We start from the raw sequence: 5,986 nt of genomic DNA, 5'->3' as shown, positions 1-5,986 counted from the left end.
CATGCATCATTCCCTGGCTGAGAGGGTGTCCTGGAAACAAAGCCTTTGTTAGACTCAGTCTTTATGCTCAAGCTGTGTTGTTGACAGCAGCCTAACTTGGGCTGTAAAGTAAATGAGATGATGCTGCTGTCTCTGGGGATGCTAGGACCCAGATCAGGAGGTAAATATAAACATTGGACTCAGAAGGAGGCTGCCATTTTTTCTGGCTAGGAATGGGTCAAACACCCAGCCTATCTAAAAGGAAAATAATCAATTTCTCACATGCTGGCCTAAAGGGACCTGCTCCAGTCTTTGAGGAAGGTCTAATGATTAGAGAATAATTGCAAGTCATGACTTTCAATTTGTACATGCAGTAGGTTTGGCATATGTAGTTTGTGTCTGAGATCCACTCCTACAATATAAAAAGGAGCTGCCACAGTACTTGGGCTTTATCGCAGGACCAGTCCTTGATATAATGGGCATTAGCTGGTCTCTAGGGATGTGTGCAGGGACACGTCAAGCTGACTCACTCTCAAAGAAGCATGATTCCTCCACTTTGTACTGAAATAAAAACTGAAAATGCTGGCAATACACAGCATCCACACAGAGAAAAAAACGTTAAATGCTTTCGGCATGGACCTTTATTCAGAGCAAAGGGTAGAATTTGGACAAGGGATCAAGAACACAGTCAAAAAGGAAATAGGGATAGAAACAATCAGGAATTATTTAAAGCAATTTTTGTTTTTAGTTTCATATTTCCAGCAATATTTTCATTCCATCCCATACTGTCTCCTCCCCATAACTCCCAATAGCTTGGCTGCAATGAGCTGCTCACTGTGTAGGGACTAGCAGGAATGATCACTGCTTCATGATTGATAAAATTTGGCTTCTATCATTAAATCTGGTGCCACTTCAAGAGCCAAGCTCAGCAATGGATTCAACTTAGTGCATGTTCCCTTCTATAAACAGACTGTGCAACTACAGCAAAAACAACCCTTGCCTCAAAAGGCAGACATTAAGCAGGTGCCAGGAGTAAGTCTCAGTTTCAGTTTGCTATAGTCTATGTTGTTGCTGCCTGTACAACAACAGCATTTATGTAGCACCTTTATGTAGCGTAGTAAAATGTGCCAAGGCACTTCACGGGAGTGTTCAGACAAAATTTGACACCAAGTCACAAAGACCTACGTTGGGTCTAGCAACGCCGATTTTAAATGCTCGTCCTTGTGTTCAAGTCCCTTCATGGCCTCAAATGTGAATATTAACGTTCATAACTTGAGCTTAGCCAGATCCTTTACATCAGGGCTGCTGTTGTGACTGGGGGAAGTTGACTTCAGGTGTAGATCAGTCATCATCATTGTGCTGGTGGAGTTGGCTTATTTTTTTGAGGGCAGAGAAGAGAAACACACGTTGTGCTTTTCCACTTTCAGCTCATCCCTCCTGCAACTAGAGGACTTTCCCCCTCAGTTTCTTCCATTTCCCCAACTTTTTGTTTGGGTGGGTCTTTGCCATGTCTTCACATAGTCTGTACATTCTTTTGTTCTACTCTTTCCACTGCATCACTTAGATCATTGATATGAATAGAAAAATTGTTTGTTAAGTTTATGTAACCTATTAAACTGCCTGTAATTGGAACCTGTCTCCTCCTTCTGAACCACCACCACCCCCCCCCCCCTCCCCGCTTTTGAACTTTATTAAAATGTTTGATTAACTTAAGTGTTCAGTTCCATCTTGAAAAGGTTAAGTTGCCTTTTCTGTTTGCAAAAGAATGACTGACCTGGTGTGTCTTTTCTGATGTATTCTATTGTTATTTGAAGACCTATATTATGCCGAAAGAGCCAATTGTTCAGGAGCAGCAGCTACACGAGGTTTTCTTTGCACACAGCCCTTGGCACATTTAGTGCATCCAGCAGGACAGCAAGACCAGCAACTCAAGAGGGAAAAGTCAGAAATCAGCAACAATGATTTCATTAGTGGGAGGGGTGAGTAGGAGGAGAGCTCAATTAGCCCCAGCAGGTATGCTGGGTGGGAAGGTCATCAAGAGTGTAAGATGGGGTTTCTGCTTGTAAGGGGGAAGTGACAAGTGCCTCGATGGGCCCTGGAAAATGCTGAGGGGCACTGTGGGCTTATCCAGGATGGAATCAAGCCTGGAAGGGCAGCAGGAATAGGGCAAAATACTCAAGGGGATAAATGAATGGAGGCATGACTAGGTAACAGAAAGGGTGGGGACAGGAAAGAAGGATCCCTAGAGGGCTAAGAGAAAGAAGTATGTTTATGTTGCATGTGTGAACGTAATACCAAGGGACTACATGATGATTATTTCTTAACCTAAATGTTTGGTTTGCAAAGTTGTATGACATATACTTATGTTATTCAATTCCTCTTGCCTCACCATTATAGAATCACAAGCACATGGGTTACATATAAATATACAGCCTGCCACTAATAGCAATAAACCAACTCCAGCCAGACAGCCTCAGTCAAAAGGATAAACTTTTATTGTAGGTTACACAAATTTTGAATTTTCAGACAGAAAAACAGCTGACAATTACCCAATTGACCTAGACCCAGTCAAATGCACATGAACAGTTCATGATGCAGCTTGTTTAATAATATATTATGCCTGTTCAGGAGCAGCAGCTACATTTCTCAGCAGTTTTCTCTTTGCACACACAGCCATTGGCACAGTTAGTGCATCCAGCAGGACAGCAAGAGCAGCAACCTGAGGAGGGGAAAAAAGGCAGAAATCAGTAACGGTGGTGGGGAAGGGATTTTAACACTCCCACAACTGCACTGGGGCAGACTCAGCCATCAGGAAACGAGGTAGCATTTCAGGTGCTGGGAGGGTTGCAGGCAATGGGTGAAAAGTGGAAATACTGAGGAGTTTCCACTTTCATGGTCCCTTCCACCATCATCCCTCTCCTGGGAGGGTGGCATATCACTCCGACCTCTCCGCAAGAGAGCAGATTAGTGACATCTTGCAAGGCTACAGCTATGGTATCGGTCACCCTGTTGAAGGTAGCAGAAATATTGGCATCCATTGTTTGCACCATCAGGGCCTGCATAGACTGATTAGCAAGTCCTGATTCAAGTTCCAGAGGAGGTCACACTATCCATGGAAGATATCCTCAATGGCCTGCAACATCAATCCCCAAATGCTGGAGCTGAACTCCTCCATCCTCAGCTACCATGGACAATGTGCTTGGCAGGACTGCCAGTACCTCACATTTGCTGCTGGCCCCTCTATTATCCTCCTTTTTAATTGATGGCCCCCAGGGTTCAGCATTTATGTTCCAGCTGATCAGAACTTGGTGAGGACTGTGCCCTCAGCTGTCCTTTCCACCACTCTGATGTGATGCAGTACACTTGACAAGACAGCATTTTTGGGGGGGGGGGGGGGGGGGGGGGGTGCAGGGAGAGAGAAGAAAGGGGTGCACTACAGGAAGTAGTTAAATCTACAACTTTCCTGATCTGGTTAGGTCATTAAATAAATTCCCACAGAGTCTAGGCACCTAGCACTACTGCTCACTTTCAGCCACACCATCACAGCAGGTTTTTCTTGCCATTGCTGGCAAAATAGGACCTACTTCCTAGCCCTAACTGCACATCAAAGGATAACTCAAACAAAAGACAGTCTTTGCCTTACATGAGTCCATCTCTTGATACTTTTCACAAGATTGCCCCAACTCCTTCAAATGCCATCCATGCATTGGCCCTTTAAATAGTCTAGGAGAAATTACATCCTACAGGTGCACATCACACCTACACTGTTTCGGGTTCCCAGTGTTCAATGGTAATGAGGCATCCCTGTTGAAACTGAAAAGTCCCAAGCATCTGCTATCGCGCCCTCCAGATCCAGCCTCTGCTTTAGTATCAAATCCAATGAATCAGTTTATTGAATGACCCTCCCATTACATCACAGCACTCCTCCCTAATAAAGCTAATCAATCACATTCTTACTAGCATTGTCACTTCAGTATTCCCCCCCCCCCCCCCCAAATCTCTTTAATGTTCACACTAGGTCAGTTCTGTTTGATTCACTAAATAAGTGAAGACCAGGCAGAGCCAAATGAAAGTTTGTTTTACTACCTAGCTCACATGACCATCTAACCGATCAGTCGTCTACTTCTGAACATTGATAGACAGGACGTTATATTAAACCAATCGGAATGAAACGTTTGTAGTTTTACTTCATTTCATGCAGTTACACTAAACATTCTACTTGACTAACTCAGATGGACAGTATAAACAGCAGCCAGAAACACCAGTTGAACACCATGTCGGATGTGAGACCACACGTAGATATTTCACCAATGAGCACCTGGCTGAGCAGAGGCAGTAACTAGATCACGTGTCAATATTAAAATATAAAACTGCTCCATTACACAGCACGAGGTCCCATAGTAACAATAAGATAAGAGGGAGCAGGTGAGCGAATGTTTTACACAGTTACTCACTTTTCCGGCAGCGTCCAGCTTTGCTGGTGGGACATCGGCAGTCGGAGCACCTGCAGGTGTTTTCACAGGAGCAGGATCCTGAAAACAGGGAAAACAAACAAATATAAAGACACTGAGTTGGGATTTAAACCCTGAGAAATCCCCACCGTGAGGAGGAGCCCCGGCTCTTTGTCACCCTCTGATCTCCAGTTAATTTAATAAACAGCCTCCCCTCCAATCCTGCTCCACCTCAGTGACACTGAGCGGGGACACTGAGCTGAAAGGACTGACTAGTCTCCACTCACCATCCAGGCAGACACAGGCCTTAGAGTCAGACATTTCACTAACTTCCTCTTCAGTTTGGAGCCGTCACCGAATCAGCGTTTCTCGATCTTGTGCCGTTTGCTGCATCGGAGCCGAATTTTATGAGTTGTGATCGGCGGGGAATCGGGTGCAAAACCGGGGAAGGGGCGGGTCGGTCAAATAGGATCAATCAGCGCCAACAGGTTAAAACAATCGGAGCAAATACAACCGAGTGAACTCGGACCAGTCTACAGGTGCCGTGTGCCTCTTTTAATTAACCCTTAAGGAGACACTGTGTGCCCCAGTGTCATCAAACAAAATATCTAACAAAAGTACACATCCCCTTTTTAGAGGTGCAAACAAACCCAAATCATAAAAAGGACAAAAGAAACGTAACAATTTAAATTATAAAGTTTCCACCCATATCCAATGCACACCCCAGTCCCTGCAGTGCCCACCGGTTGCAGAAGGCCTCAAGTGTACCGGCAGACACTGCGTGCTCCTTCTCCAGGGACATCCAGGCGCGGACAAAGCCACGGAAGAGAGGCAGACAGCCAGTGTGTCTGGCCATGTCCAACCTGGACCTGTGGATGGCCACCTTGGCCAGGCCCAGGAGCAGACTCATGAGGAGATCCTCTGACTTGCCCACTGCTCCCCCCTCCTCCTCCCCCCTCCTCCTCCCCCCCCCCGCAACAGGTGGCTAAAGATCAGGAGCTTGGGACTGAAGTGGAACCAGAAATTTAGGAGCAGCCCCTTCAAATAATGGAACAGGGCTGCAACCTCTCATATTACATATAGAAATGGAACATGAACTCGTCCAGGCCACAAAAATTACTGGCGGCACAGGTGCCATGTGTCTCGGTTCAGATTTACACCCAGACCACTTCATATCCACTAATGTGCAGCAGAGATCAGTCAATAACAGCCCGTGCTGTAGGGTAAAGTACAATACAGGGACACTTTTAAGCGGCCAGATCTGAGTAGTATATAAACTGTGACCTGAATCCCACCAATTGCCCCTGACGCTAAAGGTGAGACTGTTTTCAGTCCCATCAATATCTGCGAAAGGTGTCTCTCCCTGCACAGGGCGACTGTGGATCAGGGGCTGTTTGTATTGGACATTCCTGTGTAAGAAGGAAAGAAAGATAATGAAGAACTTGTGTTTATATAGTGCTTTTCACAATCACAAAGTGCTTTACAGCCAATGAAGTACGTTTGAAGTGTAGTCACTGTTGTAATATAGGGAAACACGGCAGCCAATTTGTGCACAG

General features: G+C 45.4%; 1 long non-coding RNA gene across 1 annotated transcript; it reads right to left on the bottom strand.

Annotated features, from left to right (window-relative positions):
- Positions 1-2,451: 2,451 nt before the first annotated feature.
- Positions 2,452-4,971, bottom strand: LOC137333285 (uncharacterized). Its single transcript, XR_010965840.1, has 3 exons — positions 4,718-4,971; positions 4,434-4,511; positions 2,452-2,698 (listed from the first exon to the last, which is right to left on the bottom strand). It is a non-coding gene; the product is annotated as an uncharacterized lncRNA (long non-coding RNA).
- Between the last annotated feature and the right edge of the window lie 1,015 nt (positions 4,972-5,986).

This window comes from Heptranchias perlo, chromosome 16 (assembly GCF_035084215.1).
Source record: "Heptranchias perlo isolate sHepPer1 chromosome 16, sHepPer1.hap1, whole genome shotgun sequence".
Lineage (NCBI taxonomy): Eukaryota > Metazoa > Chordata > Chondrichthyes > Hexanchiformes > Hexanchidae > Heptranchias > Heptranchias perlo.
Note: the sequence above shows the minus strand (reverse complement) of the source record. Positions and strands in the feature narration are given on the sequence as shown.